This window comes from Ostrinia furnacalis, unplaced genomic scaffold (assembly GCF_004193835.3).
Source record: "Ostrinia furnacalis isolate ACB-3 unplaced genomic scaffold, ASM419383v2 OfSCF5051, whole genome shotgun sequence".
Lineage (NCBI taxonomy): Eukaryota > Metazoa > Arthropoda > Insecta > Lepidoptera > Crambidae > Ostrinia > Ostrinia furnacalis.
Window position 1 is genome coordinate 56,675 of NW_021135290.1, and position 12,674 is coordinate 69,348.

The window sequence follows — 12,674 nt, forward strand, 5'->3', positions numbered from 1 at the left end:
TGCTTCCTTACATCGCAGTGTGTTTTGTTTTTTCCGATATTATAGAACTACTAAGCACGCAGTGTGAGGATATCAGGTAAGCTTACTATTTTCAATGTCTTCGAGGTCGATCTACCCACCTCGTAAGGGTAGCACGCCTCAAGGCACTGAAAATAGTATGAAACCTGATTATAAATTAATATGAAAATCCGTAGGGAAGCCATTGTCCAGCAGAGGTCGGGTCGGCATTAGGCTGAAACGTGAACTGAAGGGACTATACGAAAATATTGCATAAGAGTTTAGAATAAAAATATATAATAGAAAATAGTTATATAAAAGTGTTTTTTTAAGTTAAAGTTTTCCCTAGGCATAATTACATTTAGTTGGTTGTAGGTACTACAATCCGTTACAAGTCTACTCATAGTTAATTGAAGTGACCCGCCTGCCACTTAAGTTTGAAAATTCTGCGGTATAAGTTAGGTACTAAATAAGGCTTTCAAGTATAAACTTAGACAAATCCTACTATTCGATACACAATCGTGTAACTGCAAAGTAACTGGCAGTCGCATCGTAATTTGCGCGTACGCGGACATTGCTCGACAATTTATTCCTATTGTTGCGGATTGAACTGGATAAAACCGGATATTTCCGCATTTTCCGCGCCGTGTACGTCACGGCACATCGAGGTAAGAACTGTGGCATCTTATTTCGTTGAAATAGGGGCTATTTTGCAACAACGATGTACAGTTTAATGTGCTGTAGCTACGTCACGGTGACGGTCACATAGATGGTGTCCTAAACTAACTCACCGTATATTCTGTGGAAATGGGTGACGGGTACGCTATTGAATGGACTCGCAGAAGTGGTTTATGTTTTTGAGGAAGTTAGTGGGTAAATTGTTTTTAAAATGCGTTTTATTTTATAGATAGCATATTTATCTTCTGGTCCTCTTTGGTTCTGAAACGATTATTTTCACTCTTATAGTTTCTCTTTTCAACTTCTGATCCTATAATATGATACACCTTTTTCATACAATAACCCTTACAGCATCATTCATAATAGTGTTTTAGTATTTATTTATTAGGCCTCAGCCTCGAGTTTAGCGGGCAGCGGGGCGGGAGCGGCGGCGGCGCGGCAGCGGCAGGATCTTATGCGTGAAATCAAATAGACCGGTTCTCGAAAACAGCGGCGTGGCAGCGGCGCCGGAGCGGGCAACGAGCGGGCAGCGCACTCCTTCTTTTGCCCACAATAAATCGAGCGTACGGAATAAATTTGAATCGAAATAAAATTGTCGCCGTTGTTCAGACATTTCGTTCGCGAATAAAAACAAATATCTCGACAACACAACCGCGAACACAACACTTCGCCGCTAAAGCGCCGCGCGAGCTGCCCGCTTGTTTCGAGAACGGGTCTGCGTTGCCCGCCCCGCTCCCGCGCCGCCGCCGCCGCCGCCCCGCTGCCCGCTAAATTCGAGGCTGAGGCCTTAGGCTAAGGCTGCCTGTAGAGTCAGATTTTGCATACAGAACGCTAATCTCATACAAATCCCTTCAACCATTGAACTCCCAGACATCTCGTTGAAAATATAACCAGATTACACAACAACAATCTTAGACCCTCACAATAAAACATCCCATTTGAAACCCAACTTCAAGTGAAGATTGTATTCGCAGGTCATTAGACGTGAGGTGGGCCATAACAATGAAAATTTAAAACGGCCCGAACGGCTCGATGGGGCCTTGTTATGGCGCACCGTGAATTTTAACTGCGACTCAGTGGCGGACTAAGCCCGCCATAGGCCTGGGGTGACAAAGTTTAATGAGGCCCCCCAGCTTTACAAAAAATAGTTTTACAAGCAGTGGCGATTAGGGACATGAGGCGGGTCCTTCTCGGTCGGGGGCCCTTGACATTTTTAAAGTCTTGTTTAGAATTTGATCAGGATAATGCCTCCATTTGATGAATTTTTATTTGGTGATGGGTCTGGGTGTTACTATGTATAATATGTATGTATTTACAAAAAAAAGTATTTAAGTATGTTTATATCCGTTGTCTAGTACCCATAGTACAAGCTTTGCTTAGTTTGGGACTAGAAGCGTAGTGTAAAATGTCCAAGGATATTTATTATTTATTTTTATATTTATTTGGGGGCCCCCAAAGACCGGGGGCCCCTTCCGCCCCCGTTAGTCCGCCACTGCGCTGACTACTGATTAACATAAATACAGATAAACGGGATCTTTTGTACACGTGCGGTTTTTTGGCGGGTTAATACCGGTAATTTTTATTCAGCTGGCGAAACAAAATGGTTGACACGCCTGTTGCACTCCTTCGCATGTTATGTATGTTTTTTTTTGTTATTTTTCCGTGGAAATAATTGGGAAATAAATTAATTAGATTTTTCTATAATAATGTGAGTGGTGACTTTCTGTTTATATTGCTAGTTTGAAAGTTGAAGACGCTATAGAACTCCGAGCAAGCTCGCTCCCAGGAGACTAAAAATGGCGGCAAACAGAAGTTCGTTCGTTCGTTTCAGCCAAATGACGTCCACTGCTAGACAAAGGCCTCCCCCAAGGATGTCCATAACGACTGGTCCTGCGCTGCCCGCATCCAGGTTCTTCCCGCGGCCTTTGGAAATGGAAGTAAGTCAAATCCATTCCTATTATGTATGATTATTGTGGAAATGACGTTAATCACGGTATAAAAGCTAGACTGGAAATAGACGCATCTCTCTCATCAGATGCTGTGCTCAATACCTAATAATTACAAGTTTAATACCTAATTAATAAAAGTTTAATACCTAATTAATACAAGTTTTATTGTTATCTAAAACTTGTACTTTGAGTTTTTGAGCTTGAATTATTATTCATAATACGGATCTTAGACTGAGTTGCACCACCTAATTTTAACCGTGACTATAACCAACACCGTTGTTTTTTGTGTGGAGCTTATAGACTTCAGACGTTTGGTAAAGTTTAAGTAAAATGGTGCAACCCAGCCTAAGTTTAGTAGAAATCTTCTCAAGTACAAAATGTCTCGACAATATTTCCAAAATTGCAAACAAGCTTAGGCGTTTAGGGCGGGCTGCACCAACAGGCCGGAGATTAACTTGGAACTATGATAATCGCCGATTAAGCGGCCCGCTAACTCCTGAACATTATTATTAGAAAACTTTCTTAGGAAAAGGCAGGGAGGAGCCTTAGAGATAACTAGATGCGACACTTGTTACCTAAGTATGGTTTTATTATAGGTAAATACAATACCGGCGCAGGACAGGTCTTAGGGGAAATTTGGGGGAGGCCTTTGTCCAGCGGTGGACGTCTTTCGGCTGAAACGAAAGAACGCAATACAATAAAAAGTGAATACTTACAGATGAGCTCACCACCTCCACCCACAATGTAGACCGACGATCTCATAAAGGTAGCAGAAAGGCGCTGGATGCAGGCCGCTACAAACCGTGCGACGCGCGACGTGGAATTCATTTGGGGACGCTTATTTTCAACACGACGTTTTGTGGCTGAAATCATGATAATGATGATAACAAGTAAGTTCCGTAAAACAGAAAACTGACTTCGTTCGCACCACAATATTTTTGAAGAACCTGCAAATGTTTGTGACAATTTGTTTATAAATTCAAAGCCTACATATTAAAAGTACCTTAATGAAAAGATAAAAATGTTTGGGATGCGTAGGTACTGCCTAGCTCGCATAAATATTTATAACTATGCATATTTTAAAGTCTGTAAACCTTTTAAAAAGAGGCTGACAATAGTGACTGAGTTTCTTGCGCTGCTTCTTCTCAGCACTGGCCCATTTATTGTCCTGGAGCAGTGGTAGGGTTAATACTGGGACGTATAAAAGTGCTTTTTAAAGCCTATTTGCAGAAATGGGTTTTATGAGTTTTGATTTTTTATAGTTTGAATTCTAATCGATTCGCTGTACTCAATGAATATTACTTTGTTTGGGCGAACAGGACTAGGAACTTTATAAAGCGACTGTTACTTCCACATTCTCTAACTCCTTTCCACCAACTCGGCGGTACAGTCAAGCTCGCCTTTGAACCCGCGTTATTATGTTCTAAAATTAACCATTGTACACTTGGCGTACGACGGTAGTTTTAAAACTCACGTGAAAAGCCCATATTAAAAGGAAATTACGCTCGCGTCTTGAAACGAGCATTCAGGAGTTCATGATTTTGTAAGGTAAGGAACAAGTTCGGTATTAATGTGTTTGGTTTGAGCTGGAGCAGGAAAGTTAGAACACGGTAATGTTGGAAAGTCTTATCAAGTAATAATAATAGTCTAGGTGACAATAGCACAATACCTTCTTCTCCTTTGAGACTAAAAGATTTTACTGACGGGGTAGGAGTACTTAAATAGCTAACCATGATAGATTTATGTAGGAAAACGCCTGTTTACAGGTGTTTGCATGTAAGTATTAATTTGTCCAAAAGTTATTTTATTTTTAACAAATCAACTTTTTTATATTTATTTTATTTGGCCATTTTGTTTGTTCTTACTAGAATCAAAACGATCATTTATCGAACGTTAAAATAAAGATGCAGGTAATTCGAATTTCGAATTCCGTGTCTATTCGGAGTCAGTGACGCGCGTCAACCATAGCTCCTATAGTCGGTTGAGAGCTCAAAATGCATAAAATTTTGTAAAAAGTGTAATATTTTTGTGATATGATGATAAAAAACTCAAATTATGCAGTTTTATATTCTTAGAAAGTGTTGTGAAAGTGAAGGTATGGCGATAGTGAATGTATTTCTTCGAGTCTAGTACACGTTCTTGGCTCTTCTTGGCTTGGACCGAAGGGCTGCTGAATCTGTGAAGTAGGTAAGTGGCTTATTACACCGGTCAACAAAAAAAAATATTTTTTTTGCGCATCGATTTTACTTATTAGATTCTGATTATATAAGCAAATTTATATAAAAAAGTGCGATAACAAATCGAAAATATTTGCTTTTTAAAGAGTTATAGCGATTTGAATTTTCCATCTTCATAGTAGAATGTCTCTAAAGAAGCACGTCACATTCTCATTGGGATATATTTATAGATAATTATGGGGGCTTATTCGCAAGAACAAGGGGCATGCTTTCATCAAATTATAGTGGGATTTGAGAGACGAAGTTACCAACGCCAGTAAACTGAAAGCATGATAGGGTTAGATTTTTATGAGAAAAATCTTCTATGGAACATGACAGCAAATTAGAATTTTTCATTTTTAATCAATCTCTCTCGGAAAATTTTAAAATCGGACTCTATTTAAAATTTTCTCTTGTGAGAATGAATCTTAAATGGATGTTTGGTATGTTTTAATAATTAGAAAGAATGAAAGAAAGAAAGAAAAAAAAATATTTGGCAACAAATGAAATCATCTCTATGTTCATGTTTCATACATTCATTGATATGATTTTTTCTATTTTTTACACATAAAAGCAAATTCAGAACAATTTTTTGTTGTTATTCTTATTTCTAGGTATTAAAGCAATAAAAATAAGCTATGCATAACCCTTGCGCAAAAATGCTGTAGACAGTTGTTATGTTTCATAGTCTTGGTCTTACATTCAACTGTGTTCCGAACAAAGAGCTAACTGACATGTCTTTTCTCAATTTTCATTTTACCCTCACAATATATTTAACAATTAATCCATAGTTTTGAATTCATATTACCTAAATTAACTTGTTGCGGGTTCAAGACAACGTATAATATTCAGAGTTCAGACTACTAAAACATTTATGGACATGCATAGCTTGAATTACATCGATACACAGAAACGGGCCTATTTCACAGCCCATATCACATGTTTCATCTGTCAAAGCAATCAACGCCGTCAGCTGATCGCTTATGTCAAGTGCGTGTGCCTTTGCGAGGCAGGCTACCGTCAAAGCTTGATTGAGGTGACCGGCTCTCACTCTTTGATTTGCCACAACCCTGGCGTTTGGTAGTTCGAACGTGACAACAGGACAAATTGAGGACGTATTTTGTGTGCTATTTTGTACTCAAGTTTTACGTGCAGTTTATAACTGGAAAAAAATAAATTCCACTATCTCGATATTTTCACTAATCGATTTTGGCTCGGTTTCTGAATTAAGATTTTTGGCTTGAACGTGCTTATCCTAATCAAGTAAGTATGAACTTTTTAATTCAATTTCATCTTTGAGTTGAAGATGCTCATTGCTCATGCTGGTAATCTCAATTCAAAAACCGGGCCTTTCAATTTACTTGTTACATGAAAAACTGGAAGCTTTTTCGATTTAATTTACTGACAATAGTGACTGAGTTTCTTTCTTTTTTACGCTACTTATTCTCAGCACTGGCCTACATTATTGTCCCGAAGTAGTGGTAGGGTTAAGGCAAAAAATAAGCTTATTGGGACGTGTAAAATTGCTCTATAAAAGCCTGCTTACATGCAGAAAGCATTTTATAATTTTTTAAATTACCTTTTACGGTTCTTTTATTTTGACCAAGAAATTAAGAACGAGCGGACAATTTCTATACCTACCTACTAGTTGTCCCCTGTATTAGATTTCTCGGGTTTAACAAATAATGACTCGTGCGCAAAGTTGGGTATCCTCCTTCGAGCCACATGAGGCCTCGAACTTTTATTGTTCGCCACAAGTTCGGGCGTGGATAGATGGCGCCCTGAGGGACAGGTTGTCATAATGTAAAGGGGTACAATAGGCCTAATAAAACAACGCTACAGGGGCATAATGCTCTATAAAGTGCATAATGGAGCAATAAATGAAGTATTAAGTATTGAAACATGATCACAAAGAGTTTTTTTAATTCCTCAAATCTATAAAAGAAAGATGATGCATGGGTTTGGCGCACGTCGCTATTTCCTGCGTAGAGATTAGGAGTAGTATCTCTTACCTAATTTTAGGGACATGCGGCATGGGTGTCCTCAAACTGTACCGAAAAAAGAAACTACACTTGAAACCTTGTTTCTTATCTTTTTTTTTCCATAATCGGATCACACGTTTTGAGTTCTGCCGCTAACATTTAGAGACTGAAACTCGTTCTGAAAATAAATGTTAAGCCTAACTAGTTTTTAAACATGTCCGTCCTATCAAGACCGATGTCATTATTTTTAAGGTAATTGTTCGTATTGGCCGCTGCGATACAAGCTTTCCTGCTTAGTGCAGAGACCGCCAGAATAATTTGTACAATGTGACATCTTTTAGTAATAAATACTTTTTACTTTTTTTATTTTCTAATATCTTACTATGTACGGACGACAGCACATCAGACTATACATTATTATTGAAAAATAGCACATATTACCATTACATAAGAACCCAGTTTAGTTTGGCGTGCTGAGTTCTGTAGAAAACCCATACAAATGTAATGTTCTTTTAGTAAAAGTAGTACTTCTAGGTCAGTTTCCACTGTGTGGTTACACGATAAATTGCCCGATTAGACACAGGAATGTTAAGGGGTATTAATGGAATGAACCGAGCCTTGTTTGGAGATACTGGGCTCGGAATTTGTTTAACTTGATAAGAATCTGATTCGGGACTTCGGAAGTCTTCCAATAGAATAAGGCCAGTTTTATATGTAGATTCATTTAAGAAATTATGTTTATGAGTGCCTTTTACAAAGGACATATTTTTATAGAAATAACAGTTCCTAGCACATCTTCACACATAAAAGAGCAGGAAAATATCTCATTAGTTCCACCGTAGAACAGCTTAAAGAACTAGTGAAAATTAAGGGTAATTCGTTAAGTATGTCTGGTCTATGGTAACTAGTTCAATACTGAATACTTTATTGCTTTACCACATTCACATTAGGTCTAACAATTTAAGCAGTTAAGTATACAATGTGAACCATGTTAGGTTACAGCTACTTTTGGAAGGAGGCAGAAATAAATTGAATGATTGAGTTTGTTAGTTTACTGTTACTTATCGCTAACTAAAATCATATAGCAAAATCATCCATAGCAATCTAGTTGCAAACGAGAGAGTACTGTTTCAATGGATCTTACCCATACTGCTATATTAGATACACTCTACTGGAACTCAGTCAAAGACCGTCTCGCTTAATTGCTTTAGTTAGGATACTAATTTTGAACTTAAAACCAAATGTAGTTTCACGTTTACCTGTACTGCTTTATCACTATAATAATTTACAAACATACAACTTAACATTAGGGTTGATTTCACGTGTTCTAATTTTTTTTACAATGATGTCGAAAGTAAAAAATATTTATTTGCAGAAAAGCGAGTGCATTAGTTAATTTCGCCAGTCAGGCAATCAGTCAGATAATAAAACATCGTTCGTATCAGCCGAACGACGTCCACTGCTGGACAAAGGCCTCCTCCAAGGATTTCCACAAAGACCGATCCTGCGCCGCCCGCATCCCGACACCTTCCCAGGAATAAATTAATATATGTATTTGTACCTAATACTCTGCGATTGCTATAATGATCTAACTAAACGTAAGATGTAATTTCTTTCTGACTCCGATTCAGTCAGTTTGTCAGTCAGTTTATTTATTTGTTTATTTATTAAAGACGCAAAACAGATTACAATTAAGGTTTCACAAATTGTATAGCACGTAAGCTTATGGACTAAATTGTAACCTAACAACATGCATCCTATAAAGTATAAGTTAATGATGAATGTTACATCAAAAACTCAGTTTACATTTTACGTTTTACAGAAAATTAAGATGTTAATTAATATACTTAATATTATGTGTGTGAGAGTGAGAATAGTGGAAGAGGAAAATAAGATAAGATTGTTAATTAAAAAATGGTAGCGATACTCCTTCGAAAGGCATTTGGACTAGACGTAGTTTGCCATCATTCACATTATACCTGCCTTGCGCCATACAACGTGCATTATTCCGCTATTTTCCTCGATGCAAACTGAATTTGTAGAACGTCTAGGAGTGCTCACAAATATTATTTGTATTCATGAATGCGAAATGAGGTGTCAATCGGGAGGTTTGCGCTGCTCTCGGCGACAACAGGATCGCTTACCTTCAAATAGTGGGGTAACTAATGCATCCTTCAACTGGGTAGAAGGTATTTGGTTGACGTAGGTAAGTCATTGTATTTTAGAAAGTTCATAGGTCTTTAGTTCGTTTCAGCGAAATAACGTCCACTACTGGACAAAGGCCGAGGATTTCCATCATAGGTCAGTTGTTGTAAAATACTTGCGAGGTACCTTGGTCTATTTTACTTATAATAAGAATGCGTGGTTAATTAAAAGATTACTGAATCAATAAAGTAAATACGTATAGTCAGCGTCAAATAGTTCGTGACACCCAAAGTGGTCAAAAAGTTGACAACACAACCTTATTCCAATTGAAACAAAGACGTGTTGCGAATTTTTTGGCTATTTTTGGTGACGATTTGACGCTGACTGTACCTAATATTGTTACTTCTTTCTTATACATATTACGATGGTGACCACATTAGTTTGTTCATTACACACTTGATTTTGGTTTTGAACTGGCTAACTTATGTCAATGTCTTACTATCCAGTAATTCCAAAATTGCCGTTTTAAGTTCGGAAGATGTTTTACGTATTCTTACTCCTGTATCTATCAAACTAAGCCCCAGCCCATGGGGCCCCATTATTTATCGATGGCCCATAAACAAATATCGCAAAACAACGACTTAGCAAGACAGATGGCGCCATGCGACAGCAACGGATTTATTGTGCCGACTAGCCGAAGCATGTTAAGTACAGCCGGATCATTTCGAACGGAAATATAAAAGGTATTTTACTAATAAAATACTATTTTGTAATTATTGTGATATGAATTCCGGTTTAAGATCAATAAATAAGAAATAAATGTCCTTGGACATTTTACACTGCGTCTTTAGTCCCAAACTAAGCAAAGCTTGTACTATGGATACTAGACTACGGATTAAACATACTTAAATACTTTTTTACCACACCACAATAAACCATTCTATTTTATTCAATATTTTTTTAGTTAATCAGACGGTTATCTTCTTAAGTTAGTTATCAGTCGCATACTAGCTACTCTACAGGGCCTTTAAATTCGTAAGGGAGTCGGAAAGTACTAACATAGGTAAGTCCTCTTTCACAGCCAGCAACTCAATTAAAAAATCTGTTTCGCTATTTATGTCACTAATTTTATGAAACTACGACGCACAATGAAAAAAATCTCTATTTATGTCACCAGTTTTATGTGACTACGACCACAGACAGCTACAACGCACTTGCTACGGATTTCTACGATATCCTGTATCGCTACGAGCTTGCTACGAGCCATTGCCTACGCATTTCGTAGCACGTAGTAGATAATGAGTTGACTGTTCTTACTGAACTACGGCAGAAATGATAAGTTGTTGCAATTTCTTTGGTATCTAAAAACCACATTGCGTATTGCGTTACGGTTTTAGTAATCTCCGCCTTATTTCATAAGCAATAGAGGTGAATGACTATTTCTTAGTGGCTGTTTTAAGATGGTTTTCGAATTCACCGCTTACTGTCCCATAGGACCTTTCTTGCCGTTCCATAGTTTCATATCTTAGAATGTTTTTGTTCTATGATTAATTGTTATTTGTAAGAACTTGTGATGAAATAGGGCCTATCGCTTCTAGAACATAAATGTTTTTTTAATGTTGAATTACTTAAATTAAAACTATAACTATCTTTAGCAAGAATTGAGAACCTCCTCGTTTTGTTGAAGTCGTTTAAAAATGCTTAATTTCTTTGAAGTACCTATATTGCACCATTGCATAATTTTATAGAAACACAGAAGTTCTTTATAAGTAAGTCGGCGTACCTTTAACTTCTTAAACTTACCAGAACATCGGGATTACCTGTCATACCTACATGTACCTATATTTATTTATTGTGTATTGAGTCCTTTACAAAGGTTTTCAAAATGGTTCCCATTTTACTAAAATAGGTGCCCTACGATTCTTTATCCGTCATGTTGACACCATACCAGGATATGGGATAGGCACAGTCGCAATCTGCTTCAGTGCAGGACTTGGAAACATTTCACGTTTTTTCGGGAAATACTATATTTTTTCAACTACTATGCGAGTAAGTAGGGTAATTGCGCCGGTTTTCCGTCCAGCTCCTGTTTTCGTCCATTTGACCGACTTGCCACAAACAAATACGGAAAATTAGAATACAAACCTAACTTTCCGTGCAAGTTTGGACTTGTTACAATCTATAATATCTAAGTAAAAGTTCTGCCTGCATTAAAATGTAATTTGACAAGTAATAACTCCAAAAAAATCTACGGAAGTTGCTGCTGCACACAGGTGAATTGAAAACGTCGTCAAGTTAGAAAAAAACGTGCCGGTAGGGAACTTTCATGGTATGTTTAATTACTGTTTTAGCAACTTTACGTAATGTTTTTGGCACGTATGTATAATTATTAGCATAATAAACACTATTTTAAGGGTTTATTAAAGTTTTTGTATAGAAATCTTAGATAATTAAGTGGACTAATACTAGCATAACAATTTTGCAAGATTTTGGTTTTCGTCCACGTGGACGGAAACCCTGACACCTAGTTAATATTTTTAATAATCATTTTACTTCAATGGACCTACAAAATACAATGTTTTTTCTTCCAATATGATCTTTATTGCTATTACATTAAACATTTTAGTTTACGTCCACTTTTTAACAGTGATAAACCCATAAAAACCGTTAAAAAGATGTGGACGAAAACAAAAAACAGCTTTAAACGTTGTTGTGTTTTCGTCCATGACGTCATGAGCAAGCACTGGGGTGGACGAAAACCAAAATTAGCTATTCCTGTAGATTAGTTTTCGTCCATTTGTCCTTCGACCTATTGCAATATTTTCCTAAATTTAGGTAAGAAACTTATTTAAATTTTTTTGATATCATTTGAAAGCTAAAAAAATTACCTTTCAAATGATATACCACAATCCATAGTTACTGTATTGTAGAATTGGTTTTAAGTTAATAATTCAACTGCACCCTTTTTTCTACACAGTGGTCGAAAACTAGCGTACACTAGGACGAAAACTGATTTTTTTGGACGAAAACTAGTGAAATCGCCTCTTGCATAAAATATTTTTTATAATAAAACCCGTGATATTTACTTATTGTCATATAATATTAACGTAAAGTAGACTATATAAGGATTAAAATGACATATGATACATATGAGTAAGGGTATTTTAAGATATTCATTTCGCATCACAAAGTTGGCAACTCCGATAATTGGACGAAAACTAGCGCACACATATTAAAGGTTCGGCCAAACCAACGCGTGCTCGATGGGCGATGGCGATGGCGACCAGATGGTGTCAGTTTGACTGAACCTTAACGGCTGATTTTCTGGATTTTTCAATCGTCGGATAACTTAGCTGAAGAACATGTTTGACACAGTTTCAGCATGGGAAATAATGTCAGATTGACAAGTTTATTTTTCAGTTAAAAGATATTATAACGTTGGAAAAATCAGCCCTTAGAGCTGATAGCAACTACTGATGAGTTTATTCATTGCTCTTGCATGATACATAATAATATGAGCTTTAATGATAGGTACTCTGGAAGTGACCGCTCCGAAGAAAAGCTCTGGTTTAAGGCTGTCAAATTAAGAATGACAGGTGTCAATGCGTGAAGACATGTCGTATACTCGTAGTCGTGCCCGAGCTTTTTTCGTGGAAAGATTTTTATTGTTTTATTACTCAGTATTTTTATATGTAACCATAATTATG